This window comes from Triturus cristatus, chromosome 7 (genome assembly GCF_964204655.1).
Source record: "Triturus cristatus chromosome 7, aTriCri1.1, whole genome shotgun sequence".
Lineage (NCBI taxonomy): Eukaryota > Metazoa > Chordata > Amphibia > Caudata > Salamandridae > Triturus > Triturus cristatus.
Genome location: NC_140590.1, coordinates 149,222,074 through 149,245,482, shown reverse-complemented (window position 1 = coordinate 149,245,482; position 23,409 = coordinate 149,222,074). Strand labels below are relative to the sequence as shown.

The 23,409-nt window shown below is 45.8% G+C and overlaps 1 protein-coding gene across 2 annotated transcripts in view; it reads right to left on the bottom strand.

Moving 5' to 3' along the window:
• Window positions 1-19,310, bottom strand: part of LOC146809072 (B-cell receptor CD22-like) — a 417,204-nt gene extending 397,894 nt beyond the window's left edge. The window contains exon 1 of one of the 2 annotated variants that reach the window (XM_085615878.1): window positions 19,089-19,310. The gene's annotated coding sequence lies outside the window, so the exon portion shown is untranslated. The remainder of the gene's footprint in view (window positions 1-19,088) is intronic. The other variant, XM_085615879.1, reaches the window with a different exon arrangement.
• Window positions 19,311-23,409: the final 4,099 nt, after the last annotated feature.

The following is a 23,409-nucleotide window of genomic DNA, read 5'->3' as shown; positions in this document are numbered from 1 at the left end:
AGAGGCAAGAAGCTCAATTAGTGGAACAAGCAAATAATACAGGAGCAAGACAGAAATTCGGTCCTGGAAAAGGGAAAGGGAAAGGGAATTTTAATATAGAAGAAGCTAGAAAGAAGTTCCCATGCCATAACTGCGGTAGGCTAGGGTATTGGAAATCCGAGTGTAAATTTCCCCCAAGTACAAATAATGGAAATCAATCATTGAATCCACAGGTGCAGAGTGAGGTGAGTGGTCAACTGCAGCAACAGCAGCAGGTTGTTACACCACAGAATCAGGTGCCAAAACCGCCTTTTCCACAGAGCAGAAACACACAGAAGTATAGTAATGAATCGGGATTCTACGATGAAGAACAGGTAAATAAGCTGGACATTGATTTCAAATAAGAGGGATAAAGGGGTCGTTTTCCACTCACACAGGGGAGTGGGAGGTCCAGACTGGTAAAGTGCCCCAACAGTAAGACTATCAAGAAGAATGTTACCAGTTGTTCCTAAATGGAAAGGGAAGATTGGAGGTGAATCGATAAGAGAGCCTAATAGGACTACATGTGCACTATGTGTGAAGTGGGTAATCCTTTTGTTGGATATTAATGCCCTCACACACCCTTTCAGGTGTCATGCTTCATCATCTGGGCTGCTCCTCGTCGGGCCGGCGGTGCAATGCCCAACGGGCTCCCTAAAAGGGGCACTTTATCGGAGTTCTTTTAATCCAACAGCCGTTTGGTGAAGTGCGGGTGTGGGGGCCTGATTATTGTAGATACGAAAAAGTGATTTAAAACAGGGTCGAGAGTACCAGTATGGGAATTCAATTTTATTCTAAAAGTCTCCTTCCCTGATTAAAAGGTGTGTGTGGCACTCGGTAGAGTTTAATGTCTCTAATTAGAGTGCTTAAAATTGGTGGTCAACATGTTTCTCGCTCAGAGCTCGTGCGCTCGCGATTCTTCAGGACCTATAAAACTATCTACAAAAAGGGGGACTATACAGAATATTGGTCTCCTAGTCACAATAAGTAATGTGAAAAAATCATTTAGCTAGAATACCTGTCATGGTCTGGTGCTACCTGTAAAAGAGGGAGGACGGTAGGTTAAACAGATCATTGTAAAGACATATATGACCACAGGTAATAGATAAATGAATAACAAACAAAAAGGCTTTCAAGGTGATTCATCTCCGTCAAATTGTAAAGGAATCAGTGGTGACTACTGATGCATGAGCGTCAAAAAACCGCTCATATAAAGTGGTGTACCATCAAAGTGAACTATAGTGACTATTCACCTATGTGGAACAAGTAAAAAATAAATAAAAGCGGCAGAAAATATCGTTGGACTCACCCTATTCAGTAGGACTGCGGACCACAACAGTACTTGGTGGACTCAGCGTGAGCCAAAGGACCTCTAAAAGTAGGTCTAGACCAAAGGGTAGTAACGAACTTAATGGTGTAGAACAGGGGAGGGAGAGTCACAAGTCACAGCAGATAGACATGAGAACACATGGAGCAATAATAATACAGATAGTAAATAATAGTTAACCACGTAGACAGGCTGTGATCCAAAGGGTGTGAAGTGGATATATGTTAAAAACCCTTTTAAACAAAGGCTATTATCCAGCGTGGCTATAGAAATCTGTATTAGGGACAGTTTCTAAGATCTAATGTGTGTGAGCGCTATCCCACATGCTCGCAATAAGCGTGGTGTTCCTCGCTGGTAGACCAGATAAATAAAGAGCTACGGGTCAGAATTGGAAGTTAAAAAGGCTAGCCAAACCGCCGGTGCTTTACAAGTAATGAAGAGCCTGGCGTTTAAAGATCTTAAAGATTTCCCTTTAAACGCCAGGCTCTTCATTACTTGTAAAGCACCGGCGGTTTGGCTAGCCTTTTTAACTTCCAATTCTGACCCGTAGCTCTTTATTTATCTGGTCTACCAGCGAGGAACACCACGCTTATTGCGAGCATGTGGGATAGCGCTCACACACATTAGATCTTAGAAACTGTCCCTAATACAGATTTCTATAGCCACGCTGGATAATAGCCTTTGTTTAAAAGGGTTTTTAACATATATCCACTTCACACCCTTTGGATCACAGCCTGTCTACGTGGTTAACTATTATTTACTATCTGTATTATTATTGCTCCATGTGTTCTCATGTCTATCTGCTGTGACTTGTGACTCTCCCTCCCCTGTTCTACACCATTAAGTTTGTTACTACCCTTTGGTCTAGACCTACTTTTAGAGGTCCTTTGGCTCACGCTGAGTCCACCAAGTACTGTTGTGGTCCGCAGTCCTACTGAATAGGGTGAGTCCAACGATATTTTCTGCCGCTTTTATTTATTTTTTACTTGTTCCACATAGGTGAATAGTCACTATAGTTCACTTTGATGGTACACCACTTTATATGAGCGGTTTTTTGACGCTCATGCATCAGTAGTCACCACTGATTCCTTTACAACTTGACGGAGATGAATCACCTTGAAAGCCTTTTTGTTTGTTATTCATTTATCTATTACCTGTGGTCATATATGTCTTTACAATGATCTGTTTAACCTACCGTCCTCCCTCTTTTACAGGTAGCACCAGACCATGACAGGTATTCTAGCTAAATGATTTTTTCACATTACTTATTGTGACTAGGAGACCAATATTCTGTATAGTCCCCCTTTTTGTAGATAGTTTTATAGGTCCTGAAGAATCGCGAGCGCACGAGCTCTGAGCGAGAAACATGTTGACCACCAATTTTAAGCACTCTAATTAGAGACATTAAACTCTACCGAGTGCCACACACACCTTTTAATCAGGGAAGGAGACTTTTAGAATAAAATTGAATTCCCATACTGGTACTCTCGACCCTGTTTTAAATCACTTTTTCGTATCTACAATAATCAGGCCCCCACACCCGCACTTCACCAAACGGCTGTTGGATTAAAAGAACTCCGATAAAGTGCCCCTTTTAGGGAGCCCGTTGGGCATTGCACCGCCGGCCCGGCGAGGAGCAGCCCAGATGATGAAGCATGACACCTGAAAGGGTGTGTGAGGGCATTAATATCCAACAAAAGGATTACCCACTTCACACATAGTGCACATGTAGTCCTATTAGGCTCTCTTATCGATTCACCTCCAATCTTCCCTTTCCATTTAGGAACAACTGGTAACATTCTTCTTGATAGTCCAGGTAAATAAGCTGCCACGCGCTAGCGCTGTCTCGCAGTATTGGCTGCAACGCGATGAGAGTGACACAGCAGAAAGCTATTGACGGTGCCGAAGGGAGGAAGAAGAGTGCGTACTTGGGGCAACTCTAGAAGTAGACCAGACAGGCCCATTTGTGGATGGGAAGGTTAATGATGAAAATATTACTTTCCTAGTTGAAAATGGTGCTACTCCATCAACTGTTAGATCAGCTGATGTTAAGAATCTTCCTCTCTCGGATGAAACATTCCAAGTAGTTGGTGTATCCAACAGACAGATTAAAACTTACCTTACAGAACCAGTGAAAGTTAGCATAGGGAAATTCTCAGAAATGCACCGATTTGTCGTGTGCGATACCAGTCCAGTGAATCTATTAGGTAGGGACCTGCTGTGCAAAATGAATTGCACTATATTTTGTACTCCAGATGGAATAGCATTTGAAACACCAGATGATGATGTACTGTATAAAGTGACAATAGCCAATAGAGAAAATGAAGCTGTTGAAACCTATGCTGTATTCAACCCTGATGAATTACCTAAAGAACTGAAACAATATGTAAAAGCAGAAGTATGGGATTTCACTGGAGAAGATGTAGGACTAATGAAATGAGAAATGTAGATCCAATAAAAATAACAGTAAAAGAAGGAATAAGCTATCCAAATGTCCCTCAATATAAATTGCCACCCGAAATAATTGAAGGAGTAACTCCTATAATAGAAAAGATGATTAAGCAAGGAATTTTGAGAGAAATAATGAGCAGTCCATGTAATTCACCCATAATGGGACTAAAAAAGCCTAATGGGAAATTTAGAATAGTACAAGATCTGAGAAAGGTGAACAAAATCGTAGTGTTATGTTGTCCAATTGTACCAAATCCATCAGTGATTTTATATCAGATTCCCTAGGATACAGAATGGTACACAGTGATTGATTTGTGCCACGCTTTCTTTTTTATCCCATTGCACCATGACAGTCAGCAAATGTTTGCATTTCGTTTTGGTGAGCGTATCTTGGCATGGTGCCGAATCCCACAAGGGTATACAGAAAGTCCTTCAATATTTAATCAGCTATTGAAAAAGTCTTTGGAGAGTCTAGAAATGCCCAAAAATTCAGTGTTAGTTCAATACATTGACGACCTTCTTGTGGCGTCAAAAACACGGGAGGCATGTGAGGTAGACACTATAGCACTATTGAATCATTTGGCAGATGGAGGACTGAAGGTGTCACCATCAAAATTACAGTTTTGCAAAAAGGAAGTACAGTACTTAGGGCAGAACATTGAGAAAGGACAGAGAAAAATAAAGATAGACAGGATCAGAATCATAAAAGGAATGAGAGCTCCCATGACTCAAAGAGAGGTGAGAATGTTTCTGGGAATGGTGGGATATTGTCGTCAGTGGATCAGCAACTTTTCTTTGATTGCAAAACCTTTGGTGCAATTGACGAGGAGTGATGTGAAGGATCCTATTGATTTGAACAAGGAAGAATTGGCAGCATTCAAACAATTGAGAGATGGATTGTGTGAAGCACCTGCATTAGGTATGCCGGGCTATGAGAAAGAGTTTGAATTGTATTGCAGTGAGAAATGGCTGTGCACTTTCTGTGTTAATACAAAAACATGGAAACCTTAGGAGACCAATTGCATATTTTTCATCAATGCTTGACCCAGTAGCTGTAGCCTTACCTGGGTGTTTGAAAGCAGTAGCTGCTACATGTCGGAGTTTGGAGCAAAGTAAAGGAATTGTGATGGGTTATCCATTGAAAGTGTTTGTACCTCATGATGTGGCGATCCTTTTAACAAGGAGTCGTACTCAGTATATGACACATAGTCGGCTGACTAAATATGAAAAGGTCATATTAGGTGCAACTAATGGGAGTCTTGTGAGATGCTTGAATGTGAATCCTGCAACATTGTTGCCCGATGCTGAGAATGTGAAAGTCAGAGATGAAGCAGATCATGACTGTTTGGATGTACTTGATTTTTGCACAAAATCACGACCAGATATAAAAGATGTACCTTTACCAGAAAGTGATTTTGTGATGTTTGTTGATGGGTCATGTTTGAGAATAGATGAAGGAGTGCTGAGTGCAGCATATGCAGTATGCACAGTTGCAGCAGTTTTGGAAGCATCCTACCTGAAAGGAGTAAAATCAGCTCAAGTAGCAGAATTAGTGGCCCTGACCAGAGCATGTAAGATTGGGAAAAGTGTGAGAGTGACTGTGATAACTGACAGCCAGTAAGGCTTCGGAGTGGTCCACGACTTTGGCCAATTGTGGCTACAGAGGGGTTTCCTAACCTCAAGTGGAACTCCTATTAAGAATGCTGAAGTGGTTGGAAAGTTGCTTGAGGCGATACAGCTGCCTAGGCAATTGGCTGTTGTGAAATGTGCTGCTCATAATTATGGTGGTGACTATATCTCAACAGGGAACAGGTATGCCAACGACATGGCGCAATATTGCGCACGGAATCAGAATTCTATCAATCAGGCTAAGGAAAGAGAAACGTTTTCTTGCTCCTTAATGTTTACTAACATTGTGGGAACATGGGAAGAAGTAAGACAATTGCAGGAAGAAGCAGGAGATGAGGAAATGAAGTAGTGGATAAAAGCAGGATATGCACCAAGAGAGAAAGATCAGGTGTGGGTTTACCGAGATGGAAGACCAGTTATGCCTGATAGCATGATGTCTACCATGGCACGGATGTATCATGGCCAAGGACACATAGGGAGAGACGCCATGATCAGGTCATTTAAGCAGACCTGGTACAATGCAAAGTTCAGACTTGTAGCAGAAAGTTTATGCCAAAGATGTCTAATATGTCAGCAATACAATCCTGGGAGAAAGACAGTAGTAAGTCTAGGAACAATAGGCCGAGAAGGAGGGCCTTTTACCAGAATGCAAGTAGATTTCATTGAGATGCCTCCCTGTAACAGATTGAGGTATGTTTTGGTTATGGTTTGCCTATTCTCTAGGTGGGTGGAAGCATTTCCAACAAGGAGAAATGATGGGATGACAGTGGCAAAGCTACTTTTGAGAGAATTCATCCCTAGGTTTGGGTTCCCAGTGACAATTGAATAAGACCGAGGAGGACACTTCCATAATGAGATCATAAAATTGATTTGTGAAGCATTGAATGTACAGCAGAAACTACATTGTGCCTATCGACCAGAAGCTTCTGGTGTGGTTGAACAAATGAATGGCACTATCAAAAATAGAATAGGGAAAATGTGTTTGGCCACAGGAATGAAATGGCCCGATGTCTTGCCTCTGGTACTCATGACTATTAGATCAATTCCAGACAGAACTACAGGGTTTAGCCCCCATGAAATCATCATGGGACGCGCCATGAGACATGTGTTCATACCAGTCAACCAGTCAACAAGCTGATGACTATAACTGATGACATGGTGTTGGAATACTGTAAAAGCCTGGCCGACGCAGTCCATTCTGTGTTACATCAGGTTGGAGCGGATGCCACCACCCTTGAAAACAAGCCAGCTCATGATCTGAGCCCAGGGGACTGGGTGAGGATAAAAGTCCACAGAAGAAGAAACTGTTTGGTCCCGAGGTGGGGAAAACCGAAACAAGTCATTCTGACCACGACTACAGCTGTAAAGTGTGCTGGATTGAAAAACTGGATCCATGCGAGTCATACTTTGAGAATTCCAAATCCAGTGGACAGCACAGAAAAAGAATATTTTGGTGAATCAGAATCAAGTACTGAGTCAGATGACGGAGTCAAAAGCAGAAGAAAACTCTGAAAGGGGGGAAACAGAACCAAGTCTAACACTAGTCCCCAGAAGTAACTCTCTGAGAAGGAGATTGCAGATCTCTGATACCAGTTAAGATTCTGAAAACGAACAAGGAAAGCAAGGTTCCAGGAAAGAACATAAAAAGATCAGAATAAAAGACAAAGAAGAAACGATCAAAGAAATAAGTGGGAAGGAAGTGCCAGATGAAAGCCTGAGAGAAATTCCACCTGAAATAACCAGTTTAGATGAACAAGGGACAGGTACAGAGAGAGAGGGACAGGTTTCTGCAGAAGACCCCCGAGGAGGTGTAGGGAACTGCAACATCCAGTTAGGTGAAGGGACAAGTAGTCAGCAGGAAGATTGCGTGTCGGAGACTCGAGGAGGGACAGAAGTAGGGAAATCAAAACAAGTGGTGGAAAAAGAGATAATTGAAAAGAAAAAGCAAGTTGAGACAGAATCAGAGGAAAGCGAGAACGAAATACCAGAAGGTCGAGTTCTAAGGAAGAGAGCTTGGAGAAATGAAAAGAATGACAAAGGAAGGAAGTTGAAAAGAGTTGCAAAAGACGATGTATGGCCAAATAAAATTAAAAAATTGAGATATCGGCTAACACGAGTAAATTCACCAAGAGCTGAACGGGTGAATGAAGTAACGAGTCAGGAGAAATCAAAGGAAGAAGAGACAAGTGTAACTAGAGAAAGCAGAAGAACAAGGAAACCTAAACAGAAGTATAAGTCACCGGAATGGACGTACGTGGCTCTGCCTGAAGGAAAACAAGAGGCAGATAGTCAAGGAAATCCAGAGGAGACTGTACTGAAAGTGGTTGAAGAAGAGGAAGAATCAGAAATCCTGAGAGTTCTCTTATCCGACATTGGAGAAGAAGAAGCAGAAGTTCAGGAAATTCTGTATCCGGATTACGAGAAGAAGGCAAAGGATGATGAGATGCCAAAAACTGAATAAATCTAGAAAGATGCTGATGAAGAAACAATAAAAAAATAAGACAAAAAGATAAAACTGGTAGAGCCAAGAAGGTTTAGAACCTTGGGTTAGAAAACTAGTTGTGAAGTAGAAGAAGCTAAGTCAAAAGACACGGTCCATTGTAGCAGATATGGCTAACATAGAAAGTAGTAAAGGTAGATGTACCTTCATGAGAAGATGGTGTAAAATGTGTTGTTGTTGTACAGGATTACTAATACTTCTATGGAGCATACTTGCTCTTTTGATTTCTTTTCAGGTTACTATAGATACATTAGAAGGACATAGTGTGAATAAAACGAATGCAGGGAAAATTTCAAAGGTAGTACCGACTGTAATAGATAAAAATTATTTACATAAGGATAGGTCTATAACAGATTTTTCTAACAATGTGTTTTCAAAATTATTGTATGAATATGTAAAGACAATGGATGTAAGGTATTGCTACGTCTGCATGCAGTTACCTGCCTCTGTTTCAGAAGGAGTGACTTATCATCACCTTCCAGTAACATATGGAATAACATGTAGTGTAATAGCTAGTTTGTTTTATCAGACAGGAAAATTAGAATATTATTTTTCAGATGTAGATAACATTTTCGCACAAGTACCTGCAATTAATAAATTAAATAAGGTAAAACCTGCTAAGGTATTAGGTGAATTTTTCTTAGAAACTAAAGAACTAACATTAGAAGCTATATTTAAAAACAATTTGACTTGCAGTTTGCAGACAGAGGAAAAGACGTTTTTAGACATGGTTAAAGAGAGGAGACTGAAAATGCAAAGAAAGGCCTCTGAAGGAAGGGCGGAAAAAACAGTATGGGATGTAGAGATGGAAAAACACTTGTTGAAGGGAGAATCTAGTCCAACTATGGCTCTAGACTGGCCTCAGAAAGGAAAATGCTGTATAAGAAGGAATCAAACTGTATATGATAATTACTTTTTAGGGAACAGGGAGTGCCATGATACATACCAAATCATGGGTGGATGGGGATTTAAAGGTGGAAGAGATCCAGTTTTCCCTGGACTATATTTTATCTGTGGGAACAGGGCATATTATCGTTTGCCAGACCATTGGTATGGCACATGTTATGTAGGCTGGGTATTTCCAAAAATCTTCCATATGGATAGAGGAGAAAACGGTGTACATAGTTTAACTAACTATTTAGTACGTAGTAAGAGAGAATCTTGGACAGAAATTGTAGGAGACATTTTTGGAGCATTGATACCAGCAGTGGGAATATCTCTGAATGCAAACAAAATTAGGACATTATCAACTGTAGTGGATCGCTTGTCAACAAGCACCGCTGGAGGATTCTTATTGGTAAACACTGAAATGGTTGCCATGCGTGCTATGGTAATGCAAAATCGACTTGCCCTTGATATATTATTAGCAAAATAGGGTGGAGTCTGTGGAATGCTGAAAGTTCAACACTGTTGTACTTACATTCCTGATGAAAGTAAAGATCTAAAGATTTACATTAAAAATATTACAGAATTGCATGACGAAATTGTACCACTGGAGGTTGAAAGTGTTTGGGAAAGGATTGGAAAGAAGATATCAGCTATTAAAATCTTTTTAGTTAAGATAGGTAGTACATTTATAGGTAAAATATTGTTTCCACTAACGTGTAATTTCAATAATATTAGTAATAAGATTAGGTTGTATTTTTTTTTTCCAAACTTTATTTATGTATTTCAGATACAATACAAAATTTTGCAAGTTGGCAGAGTCATAGCATCAATACAATGAGTAAAGCACTTGGCGGTGCCGCAGTGAACTTACATTGCCGCAAGATCATGTCCCAAATCAGTCCCAGAATGACAAGGCCAGAAAGTCAGGCAGCAACCTACAGAGTGAAAATGAACAGGGCAGCACAACAACTACAGTCTAGACATCAAACATCAGTAAGTGACAACAGATATGATGTAAGTGGTTTCCAGATGTCCCGTGGCCTCGAGGCTGCCGGCAGCTCCTCCGCATAGCAGGTAAGCTGGTCCCGGCAATATGCTAAGTCTTGCAGCCACATGTTTGCTGTAGGAGCTAATCGACTCCCAACAGAGAGAGATTCTTCGCTTAGCCATGAGCAATGCAATGGATACGAGTTTTTTATTAGAAGGGTGCACCTTAGTCCCAAAACCCCAACAGACACAGCCGTGGAGGACGGTCTAGTAGCTCCTCAATCATCAGACGGAGCACTCTCACAACTTCACCCCAATAATCAAATATCTTAAGACACTCCCATGCCAGATGATAAAACCCTGCCCCAGACGCACCACATCGCTTACAGGCATCGGACTGTCGGAGCCCAAATTGAAACAACTGCGCCGGTGTATAGTACAACTGATGTAGATACTTAAAGTGCACCAAGCGCAGGTTGCCATTCGGCATCAGGCGGCCCGTCAAGCTGCAGCCATCCAGCCAGTCATCCTCCGTGAGGGGTTCCAGAAGCACCATATTCCAATTGTCCAGGGCCGTAGTCCCCACAGAGACCCTATCATGCTGGGACGCCTTATAGAGCCTTGTCACCAGCCGGGCTCTAGAGGTAGCCGTGTAAAGAAGCTGCAGTGCCCCAAGAGTCGGCGGTTCAGAAGGGAAATGTGGATTAAATGCACGCATGGCAGAGCGCAACCTAGTATACACAAAGAGCTGCATGGCCGAGACCTCACCACGGGCCGCCAGGTCTACTGAGGTTATAAACTGGCCCCCAGGGAACATGTCCGCCATGACGCCAAGTCCCATCTCCGCCAGTGTTCGCAGAGTACCCGTCTCTTGGGTAACCGAGAGGTCAGAGTGATGGAGCAATGGCATGCTTGCAGCAGGTGCTTGAGGTAGTCTGCACCGTGTCAAATTCTCCCTTCTCATATATGGTATGCGTGTTTACAATCATCGCCTTAAGGGGTAGAGGATGGACTGCACCCGCCTCCAGAGCCACATGCGGGATGTATGCAGGGTCATGCTGCCAGTAATAGGCGTACTGCGCCTGTGCACATAGGTAGTAGAGATAGAAATCCGGCGCCGCAAACCCACCCTGGTCATATGGTAATGTAAGCATTTCCCACCGAAGGCGGGCCTCTTCCCACCCCACGCCAGTGTGATCAGGAGGGAGAGAAGAGTGCCAAAAAAGTGTTTGTTAAGACGCACCGGGATGTTACAAAAGTAATATAGAAAGCGCGGGAGCACTATCATTTTCACCAATGCTATGCGATCTGCGAAGGAGAACGGCAGCTTAATTTAATGAACCACCTGCTCCTCCAGTCTGGTAACAGCTGTGCCAAAGTTTGCTTGAATGACCGTCTGCAGATCCCAAAGGGCCGGGTACTATCAGTGAGAGACAATATAGTGGACTTGGACCAGTTGATTCCAAGGCCAGAGAAGTGTTCAAACCGAATATATTCACGGATAAGCGGCACCAGATACTGCGCTGGCTCACGAACATACAGTACCATGTCATCCGCGTACAAGGAGACAGTAAGCGGTCGATGAAAAAAGCGCAATGCCGACGCAGTGTGCCTTTGCCGTATTATGCAGGCCAGGGGCTCCAGTACAAGCGCAAATAGCAGGGGCGACAGCGGGCATCCCTGCCGAGTACCCCGGTGAATAGTAAATTAGTCAGATAGGTGACCTTTAATTCGAACTCTGGCTTCCGGCTTAGTATACAGCAATCTAATCCAGTTTGTGAACACAAACGGGACGCCCATACAATGGAGGACCGCAATCATATAGGACCATACTATAGAATCGAACGCTTTTGCAGCGTCAAGTAGCACTGCTACTGCCGGAAGTGTGGGTTTTAACACATGCATTACTGCGAATATGGTACGTAAGTTGTGGGATGTGGAGCGAGTGGGAATAAACCCCGACTGGTCTGGGAGCACCATAACCAGAAGGAGAAGTTGGAGCCTCGTGGCCAATACCTTTGCCAGAATTTTAACATCAGTGTTTATTAGGGGCAATGGGCGGTACGAGTCGCATTGATCAGGTGGCTTGTCAGGCTTCAAAAGGGCGACCACCAGCGCCTCCCGAAGGGTCGGCGGCAAACATTGGGTCTCATAGGCTTCCTCATATAGCTGTAGCAGACATGGTGCTAACTGGTCAGCATACTCTTTATAAAATTCAGCTGGCAGCCCGTCAGTTGCCGCTGCCTTACCGCCAGGTAGTGCTGTAATAGCATCTTGTATTTCCCCCAGTGTTAGGCGGTGCATCAGAAACTCTTGCTGTCTGCACGACAACCACACCAGGGAGATATCATCTAGATATTGTTCTAGTTCATCAGGGCTAGCCGTAGGCTGGTGGACATACATTTCAGTGTAATAATCAGAGAACGCCCGCAAAATACCGTCAGCGTCATGGCGCACACCTTCATCGACCTTAATCCCCTGAACAACCGGCGCCCTATGATGCGGATCAAGGATGCGGGCAGCAAGTGTCCTCCCCGGCCGTCCACCCTCACCGTAATAGCGCGCCTTACTGCACCTGGAGAGATGTCTAACCTCTTGCTCGGCAGAGTCGTTATATGCTAAAAAAAATTCCTTTATTTGTGCCAAGACAGTCAGACTAGGCCGGACACTATATAAATGTTCCACATTACCCAACTCCCTCTCCAGTACCCCCATGGTGCGACGGAGAGACTTCAAGACTCCAGCCTGCAGACCTATACATTCCCCCCGAATGGTCAATTTAAAGGCTTCCCATAATGCCCCCATAGTCGTAACTGACCCTGTATTTACTGAGAAGTAATCCGCTATAGCCTTACGAACAACTTCCTTAAACACCGGATCAAGAAGGGAGGAGGACTGTAAGCGCCACTGGAAGGGAGGCGGGATTCGAGAGGGCAGCATCACATCCAGAGCCACTGGGGAGTGATCAGATAAAGTTCTAGGTAAATGCCTTATCTGTACAACCCAACTACAAACATCCGGCATTCCCAGCCAATAGTCAATACGGGACCAAGCCTCCAGCGCATACGAATGACATGCTCCCTCCATAGCTGGAGGATGTCGCTGCCTCCAGATATCAACAAGCCCCAATGATCTCATTCCCTCACGTAGTACACCGGTGGCCCTTCGGGAGGGATATACGACTGTTGTTTTTCTGTACAGCGCAGGGTCAAGCACCACATTGAAGTCCCTGCCACAAATAATGGTCTCACAGGAGATACTGGAGAGTTTACCCCACAGAGTGTCAAAAAAAGCGGGATCATCCGTATTTGGACCATATATATTAACAATAGTTAACGGCGTATTATAAAGCGTACCCTGAGCTATGATATACCGGCCTTCTGTATCGACATCCACCTGGATAGGCGTATAGGGAACATTTTTTTTGACCAGTATCATGACCCCCCGAGCGTACGAGGAGTAGGACGCAGCCAGCCTCACCCCCGCCCACCCAGCGGCGACCTTCGAGGCGGACTGTTGCGTGAGATGTGTCTCCTGCAGCAGTGCGACCTGCACCTTATGCCTGTCCAGATAGGCAGGCACCTGCCGCACTTTCTTAGCGTTGTTAAGCCCCCCGACATTCCAGCTCATCCAAGTAAGGTTTGACCGGTTGTTAACTACCACAGCAACGTACTCTGGGACATAGTAAGGCAACTGGACAACAGCCACATTCGTGGCACCATATAGCATGCAACATTAGATTCTGCACCAAGCCAACACATTGAGTCATAGATCCCCCAACCACCCCATCCCCCCACTGCGGCCAATAAACACTGCCACATACATTCCCTTTCATGAACCAAACGAAAACAGAACAATCGCATTTTCCTAGCACATAATAGAGTGAGAGCAAAAAAATACAGTACCCCAACAAAGGCGCCAACCTGGCACCAACATACACACAAAACTTTGCGGGGAATTCCCATTTCAGGGGTCACTAGAGGCTCCTGGCCCCCTGCATAGGCGGGTTGGGTCGAGCTAGAGGAAAATTGGCAACCACCTCGTGGACTACACAAAAATGCTAAATGTAACCATATCTACCTGGTACTACCATTATGAGTAGAATAGCATTCTAAACATGCCCCCATGCCGGCACCCCGAGCAGCAGCTACCAATCATGGCACACACAAAGTGGAAATGTCACATTAGCCAACATACACAGTGAGGAGCCAGAAGAATGCCAGGCAGGATAGCAGTAAGTGGCCCGGATAGCCTAGAGCCTCACATTCAGTCATCAGAGTCAGAATGTCCATTTTTCCTGCCTGCCGACTCTTGCCGCTCCAACCGACTGGCATATTGCAGTGCCTCCTTTGGGGTCGTGAAGATACGCGCCTTCCCATCGTGTTGTATCCTCAGGCGAGCCGGGTAGAGCATAGCATAGGGAATTTAAAGAGATTGCAGTTTTTTCTTCACAACCTGAAACTCACGTCGAGCCTGCTGCACTGCTATGGTGAAGTCAGGGAACAGTTCTATTTTCGTTCCCCGATAGTCAAGCCTCTCCTTCTCCCTGGCCAGGCGGAGAGCCACATCTTTATCCCTATAATTAAGGAGTCTGGCAATTATTGGTCGCGGCGGGGCTCCCGGGACGGGTCTAGGGGCCAGGGAGCCTTGAGCGCGCTCTACGATAAACACCTTAGAGAAATGTTCAGCGCCCAGCAGTGCCGTGATCATCGACTCAACATACAGTTCCATGGGACCAGTGTTGGTAGTTTCGGCCACCCCAATAATGCGCAGGTTATTCATTCGGGAACGAGCTTCAATGTCCTCCCTTTTAGCTTTTATGACTTCAAGTACTTTCTCCATAGTGGCACATGAGGTACCCACCGCCTCCATCCGGTCCTCCGCCGCTGAAATGCGGGTCTCTGCCTCTGCAATTTGCGCACCATGCTTATCCAGCTTCGAAGCCATACTGTCCATGTGGAGATTTAAACCATCGATTTTTGCATCTATGGTTTGGAGGCTTTGCTGCATACGGAGCATCATGCGCTACAGCCGTGCGGTCGGGCCCTGCTCCGGCTCCGATTCCGAGCCAGGGGCGGCAGGTGTAGGAGCTTTGGTACTTAATTTAGCCTCAAACTGAAGCTTACTCTGTTGTTTATCCGTGCGACCCATGCTTGTAGTTCCCCACAGTCAGGCAAGGAGGGCAGTTGCAGAAGGAACCAGCAATCAGCGCCTGCAGCCACACTACACACTAGCGTACACTACACACTAGGGCAGAGATATAGCTAAGCACCAGTGCCTGAGCAAGCTAGTTTCCCCCAGGGAGGCAGGGAATACAGGGTGCAATGGTGACTCAGCCTACACACCCCTGATCAGGACAGCGATCATCCGGCCCGATCAGAGATCAGCAACTGCCCAAGTACTGCACTAGGGGCCACATAACCCCACAGGGGCAACTCATGCGTCGCACTGCTCAGGATGCACTCTCCTGGATGGTCAAGTACACTACACGTCTTCCAGCAGGCCTCAAGAAGTCCAGGGGGTCCCCCAGGCCACACCGCCTGCCGCCATGCCACGAGTGAGGCACGCCCCAGATGCCCCCACCAGCGCTCACTCACCGGTGTCAGGAGCCAGGCTCCCCCATCGACGTCCACCGCAGCCGGGACCCAGATGCACCACAGTCCTTTCCGGCCGTCCCAGGCCTCGCCAGCGGCCGCAGGGAGCCCCAGTCCGCAGGGCCCAGAGAGCGGCGCAGTCCTCCTCGGTCGGCCCGCTCCCAGCGGGTTACAGCAGCCAGTGCTCCGCCCCACTAGGACGCCGCCAGGCCAGCCAGGAACTCACCGCATCGGAGGCCTCCGACTCCGCAACACCACTCCGGTCCGCAGGCAAGATCTCCGCTGCGACGTCCAATGTAGGAGTTCCGCGGCAGCTCCCGGTCCCAGCAGCAGGCAGATAGCAGCAGCACCCGGCTCCGGGAGGGATGGCGCCGGGGCCGCCAGCCACCACAAGACAACACAGCGAGCACCGCACGGCCCGGGAGGACCACCAGCAGTCGTCGTCGCGTAAGTACCTGTTCAGCAGCAATACCGCAGCGTATCGCCCACTACCAGGCAGTGCAGGGCCTTCCCCAGGCGAAGTCGTTAGTCGGACCCTCCAGCAGCTGCCATTTTAGCTCCAGCGTGGACCGCCAGTACAAGCTCGGATTCTCGGGGGCAGAGACAGCTGAGTGCGTAAATTTTCGTACCAGTGCAGCTCAAAACACTTCAGTAGCAGGCAGCAGTCGTTAGTGGCCACGGATGGCGCCGATATGCTCTGATAATTGACGGAAAGACAGCTCGACCAGCAGAGCTACACTACAGCGCAGCCATCTTGCTCCGGGCTCGCTAGCGCCCCCCCAGATTGGGTTGTATTTGTTGTAAAAACAATAAAAATAAGAAAAGAGAAAAAAGAGAAAACATCCGGAGAAAGGTTAAGAAACAAGATAGAGAATTCGAAGAGATAGAATTAGAAGAGTGGAAGGAGAGTATGTATAAATCAGCAAAAAGAGAAGAATTAGGGGAAACTGAATTGTGAATAAGAGCAAGAACACATTTCCATAAAGAAAATATTTTTTTTTTTTCTTTTGTTGGAGTGTGGTGATAAAATCACCAAAGGGGGGATTGCTGGAGCGGGTAATGCAAAAATGTTTGTATACCCACCCAATTTGCATGTTCATACTAATTAGAATAATTTATTAATTATAATCGTATTCATTGTTTGAAGTGATATTCTAAACAACCTTATTAATAAGTGGATTACACGTGGGATTTGCATTTGCATGGCTAATTAATAAGTGAATTAAATCATGTACGCATACTAATATTAGAGAAATTAGAATATTGCAGGTTATATGTTGCTTTTGTGATGTAAATTGTAAGTCGCATCAAATAGTAAGTATAATTGCTTTGATTGTCGCTATTATGCTAGATAATTACACACACATATGGGTATTAGTGAGGGAATAACAATTTATTAGTCATTTTTATGTATTAATTACGTTTTGTGTTTGTTTTGCTTAAGTTGCCCATTTCGGCCTAGTTAAAATGGCCGACCGAGACGTTGAACGTGACTGCTCTGACAACACAAGGTTCTGGATGAAGTGCGCCTGCGCCAACGTTAGCAGTAATGGCCTTATCTTGACCCTAGTCAAACTGTACCCATCAAGGACAGCCTGGGAAGCCCGCCAGGAATTTGAGAACAATCGAAAGTCTCTTAAAACCGAAACCAGCAAGCACAATGACACTATGCCTTAAACCCCATGGGAACTCGGTAGGATGACCCCAAGACAACCAATCAGGACTTCCGAAAACTCCGATCTTGATACTTTTTGACATAATTTTCATTATAAAAGTAGAGAGGGAATTGAACTAAATGTCTTGCCTTTTTGACGAACTCGATTTCCTGACGTTATGCTGACGGAGAGGACGGTGACGCTGCAGGACAGCTGTTTCCCTGAATCTTTGACGGACTGAACTGATGCCCAATCTCCTGATGAACTGAACCAATTATATGGGCATAGATTGACAAGTACGCTCCTATGGTCTCAATCCAATCTATGAGACTATAGCGTGCTGCAGGACAAGCTGATTGACTTAGAGGATGACTTTTAGCCAGAATAGGTAAATATGGTAAATTGTGATTTTGAATAACATTTTCTTCCAGATTGGCATTAACCCAGATAAAATGGGTTATTAATTATTCAAATGGGCTGTGTTGTTTATTCATGAGAAATGTTCAAATTTAAAGGTAATAAGGATATTAGAAGTTGCCAAACTTGCAACTAACACAGATCCATCTAGGGAAGTTACATGAAAGGGATATTTAGTAGGATTAGTATAGGATAAGTTAAATATAGTCACTTTATGTTATAAGGTATTCCTTTCATGTCAGCGTTTGGAACAATCATCTCCCAGGAAAAACAGACCAATGGAGTGTGAATGTTGGTGTTATGGACCCCACCAGTAAATGTGTTGATTGAATGTGGTAGTGAGATCTTTGGTCTGTGACGAAGGGAGGATTTTGGATTCCACGCTGCATCAGCCTCCTTCGTAAGACCTTCAAATGGATCCCCTCGAACACAGAAAGACCGTCACTCACGCCCTGGTCACCAGCAGACTCGACTACGGCAACACACTCTACGCCGGAATAAACAAAAACCTCACCTGCAAGCTACAGAACATCCAGAACGCCGCCGCAAGACTGATCCTCAACCTGCCAAAACACTGCTACATCTCCCAACATCTGCACACACTCCACAGGTTCCCCATCGTAGCGAGAATCACCTTCAAGATACTCACCCACGCACAAAAGGCCCTCCACGGCACCGGACCAGCATACTTGAACAGCCAACTCAAATTCCACGCACCCCAAAGGACCCTACGATCAGCCCAGCTCTCCTACACCGTGATCCCCGCACAAGGAAGACAAGTTCAGGAGTCCGCTCCTTCTCCTTCCTCGCAGTCAGAGCCTGGAACACCCTACCGCTCCACCTCAGACAGACAACATCGCTCCCAATCTTCGCAAGAAACCTCAAAACATGGCTCTTCAACAGACTCATTCCTTGATGGAATGGATCCTGCACTACCGCCCACCCCCTCCCCCCTCAAACACCTTGAGACCCTCACGGGTGAGTAGTTGCGCTTAACAAACTTCTGATTGATTTATTGATTGACGCCCATGCACGGAAAATCCAGGACTGAAATATGGGGTTCTGACATGGAATCGGGTGACCTTACTCAAGAATGCTTGTAGAACCTGCATTACACTGGCACAATACTGCATAGCCAGACAGAATTTAGTAAGCAATAATCCAAACAGACCTTTCAGTTTTTTTGTTTTACAGGTTTATATAGCCCGAACTCGACCCGCAGCACTTCACACGAACACCAGTTCATTTGCTGTTGTACTTTGAAGATACGGAGAGATTGAGTGGTTTGCTCAGAATCGCAGGATGTCACGCGATGCCGAGACTCGAACTTCGCATTCCAATTCCAAATTCGACAGCTCTGGTCGTTAAGCCACACACCCTCCTCTTTAATACGCATTAGCCTGGCAGAGAGAGTTACCGCTTTTGAAAATGGTTCTGAAAAATCTTTTTAAAACATCTGAAAGAGATACTGTCATCAATCATGCCGCTTACAGACCCCGAAATTAAATGTTGCAGTGAGACCTCTATAAGCGGCGGGGGCGGGCCTGGGTGAGGAGTAGCAGGGGAGCGGGAGAGTAGCTGTTAGTGTCAAGCGGTGGCAGGTCAAAAATGGCTACACCTACCTGAGCAGCGGCCTGAAGTACATGCAGTCCGTCCGGGGAAACCTAACGCGTCTCCGGTGAAAAGCGGAGCGCTCCGAGGAACGGCGCTGTCGAGGGATGGTGGCCGATACAGAACGAACACTCCTCAGCCTTCACTGATCGTGCACTAGTTACGGCTGCGCGGGGCTCAAAGGACTTCGGAAAAACGGAACATCGGATTAGAGGAACCATTCTGATAAGGACGGAAGTGTCGAAAAGAGGAGGAGTTTGGGAGTTTGCGAGGACGATGCTCATGATAACAGCAATCTAAGCAGCGCGAACTGCAACTGAGTTCCCTTTTTTTGTTTTTTAACAGTAGTTTCTGTTGTTCAAATGAAAGGCGTACGACATGTGGGAGTGCCGACCGCAGAAGTGTTATCTGTGTGTGCGTATTGCACACAATATGCAAAAGGAAACAATAGTATAACGTTTTATTCGCATCTAAAGGACGCAATACATTCATCGATGCCAAAATGAACGACGGAACTCAATTATCAATCGTCTCCAGCCTAATAAATAACGTGTCATCACCAGACTACCAAGTGATCATGCATGTTACCGTTTACAACAATCTGCAGTGTCCTAATAACCCCAACCCCCTATTAAATCTCACCCCACCGCTTCTCGAGCCTACCATCCTGCATATTGTAGCCTCTTGGGAACGTCCCCCTCCCCAACCCTTCCTGCACTAGAAACCACTCTGACATTGTTGAGGCGTCTTCATCCCGAAGAGTCCCAGTGCTCTCCCAAGGGTGGAGACTCCTGCCCTAAGATAAGGTCCAATGGGCTCCACACTTCTTGATGCATTCAGTAGGGCGCGGGCCATCACGAGTCATCTGCTCTATGGCCCTGGGTTGTCACAAGACTTCATTTTACTGCATGAGGGGGTCGTTCTATTTCCAGCACCTTGCTATGAGTCGCTTTGCAGGTCCCGACGTATGCAGGATCATTGCTTGGCATTGCAAACCTTGATTCCCCATAAACCAGAGGCTACTCCTATGTGTGAGAGGACATATTCCGGGTTCTGTATAATCGGAGTTCCATAAGGTTATCTACATTGCTCAACGCTTCCTTATAAAATATCTGATTAACTGACAGTCCCTTCAGATGAATACCATTGTTTCCTCCCCAGAGTTACACATCCAGCACTTATCTGAAGTACCGGCATATTTAAGGTGTAGTCTGCGCAGAGTAGGAGTCCATCTCATCCTAATTTTTTACTCTGTTTCCCTATGGTGGAGACTTCTAAGATATTTGGACATTTTATTCTAAATCTTCCCCGTAATGTTTTAGGGATATCTTTTACCTTCTACACTTCCTATTGTGTTTTATGGCTTTTTAAACAAAATATAAAATAAAAAACTTCTCATCTGCATGCTTCGTGTGCCTCAACCACAAAGGTAACTTCTCCTCCACCATTAGTGAGCCCTTGCCTAGTTAAGTGAGCAGTTACTACTTGCCTGCAATTAAAAGGAATAACTACTGCTTGCACCATAGCTGATGAATAGAATTCAAAGAAAGGAACAGAGTATAGGGGACAATTCTTTTAAATAATCATGCTTGATTAACATACAGACATATATAGGTGCTTCCTGGTAAGCTGAAGGAGGAAAAACACTTATCACCACGGACCTCTCTGTATAGAGGTAATAAAGGCTCTTTGGACACATGTAAATAAACCACTCAGGAGACCCATTAAATCTATCACCCCTCCAGCTGGGCTTTTGCACCCTCCAGTCAGTAGTGGTGCTGCCAGACATCAGAACTGGTGGACAGCTGCTTACAGACACCCCTCCAAGTTCTCCTGACACTAGTCACAGCAAAGACATGGGCAGGGATCCCTAACATTTCTGCATGTGTCCTGAGTTCCACTCCAGCCCAAGCTGAAGTCTCTAGATCATTGACAAGCAAGCACTGTACTGGTAGGTCTGCACTTACCACAACCTTCTTAAGGCCAGTTACCCATCTCCAGGAGAAGTTAACAACTGCCGGAGAATGGTCTGTTCTGACATTGCTAGCATTGGTCACTTGCTTCATTTCACCAAGTATACTCTGCCCAGGATCCACAAGATCTTTTGTCACCATTGTGACACTTGCTCCTGTGTCCCATTTATCAATACTGTTGTCTATATTTTCCCAGACTACTGGGACTCACAAAGGAGGACATATCCATGCCTTCATCACAGACTAGAACAGTCTGAGTTGGAACTGTGACTAGGCCAGAGTCCATCTCAGAACCCAGGGTCAACCCTACTACACCCTTATTCTGACTATTACCACCACCAATGGTAGCTGTACTAGGGGGAACATTTGCCTTAGAGGCAATGTTGGCTGGAGTAGATTCTTTGGACTTGGTGCAGTCACTTGTCCAGTGAGTATTCTGTTTACATATCTTGCACCAGGGTTTCCTTTGGCCTTTTCCCTTGTTAGACTGTGAATCCCCACCTGAAGAAGATTTTTGGGGGCCTTGTGAAGACTTCTGGTCTTTACCCTTCTCCCAACTCTTGTCAGAGTTTTTAGGATCTTGCTTCTTGGGTTCTCCACCTTGGTTCTGTACCTTCTACCTCACCCTGGTTCTGACCCACTTGTCTGCCTTCTTTCCCAATTCATGGAGAGAAGTGAGATCTGAGTCCACCAGGTACTGGTGCATCAGCTGATTCTGACAATTATTAAGGATCTGCTCCCTCATAATTAAATTGTACAATCCTTAAAAGTCATGCACTTTACTGCCGAGTAACCAACCTTCCAGAGCCTTAGTAGCACAATAAACAAAGTCTTCCCAGTCTTGATTCTGTGCATTTTGGGTATCCCTAAACTTTAACCTGTATATATTAGGAAAGTGGTATAAGAACCACGACTTGACTAGACACAATGCCTAAAGCCTGTAGAATCACTGGGACACCAAGGAACCACCCAAGGTAGTGACACAGGGGACCTACAGGGCCGTGTGCAGTGTGTGAACACAGCCGCAAGCTCCCGTTAGCTTCTATGCGGAAAGTCGCGGTTAGATTTTTAAAGATTAGGGACACTTAGAATTGGGTCAGGACCAAACCCTTTGGGACTTAGGAAGTTCTAGGGTCAACTCCCATGGGAGCTCCGGAGTACTCGTGTTACCTCACCCAGGGAAGCCGGGTGCATAGGTGTCAAATGGTGTCGGGTCGCGTGGCTCAAAGATGAGAAGAACCTGAAAGCAGATGAGACAGTGTCTGGGTCACTAGCCAGTGACCAGGAAGGCGATAGGCAGATGCCCACCGATGTCGGGTGATGGAGGTGAAGCTTGACTCTTCAGCCAAGAGGACTAGGAGGTGTCGAGGATGACCAGGAGCTGTATTAAAGCTGTCCCACAAAGAATGTCGAGTGCTGCAGAGTCGCTGCCCGGATTGGACACAACAAGCCTTGGCAACAGCAACCCAGGCAGAAAGTGAAGAAATGCTTCGGTGGAGACCAGCAAGGTCTGAGGGACTCACCACTTGGTTGGGAGTCAGGGCATGTCTGGAGCAACCAGGCAGGCCCAAGCAAAACCAAAGTTACCCCTTCAGGGACCCATCAGTCAACGGACCAGGGATTGCGAAGGGACCTCAAGACAAAACACAAAATGGCAGCCCACGGGTCACTCGGGGTGACTAGGCTGACAATCTTCAGTGGATTTAGTGCTCAAGGTCGGGGCTACAAGTGAGCCCAAGCACAACTTCAAGAGACGTCGAGAAGTCAATGCACTTGCAGAAATGCATGGTGACCAGGGGTACCGGTTCCGTGCTACTCACGAGGGCTGCGGGTCTCAGCTTTGCTGGGGACTCGGGATGGCCTCTGAGATGTCTGGAAGTCCTCTTCCTGGGCTGCAAATACTTTGGATTCCGGCGGGAGCTTTGGAACTGCAGACTGGCAAATTGTTTCTTTGGTGCCTGCCAAGCAGGGGTGTCACTCCTTGACCCCAAGGGAGATTTCTTCCATCCTCTAGTCTTTAGTAGAGCATTGAAGTTCCAGGATTAAGCTGCAGAGTTTCGTCCAGGGTAATCTAAAGTTCTGGTTACAGAGGTTCCTTACTTATACCTAAGGAAGCGGTTGGACTAGCTCTGGGGACCCACCTATGGGAGGGTTTGGAAAGAGGAGTGGCTACACCCATTTCCTTTGTCCAGTTTCACGCCAAAGCAGGGGCTGGAAGTCCCTGAACCGATTTGAGCTGGACTATGCACAGGGACACCAAGTGTGCCCCCAGTGTAGGACTTCAAAGCACTCAGAGAGTGCTCCCACCCAGCCCCAATACACATAAGCCTGTTTGGGAGGCGGTTACACCTCTCTGTGA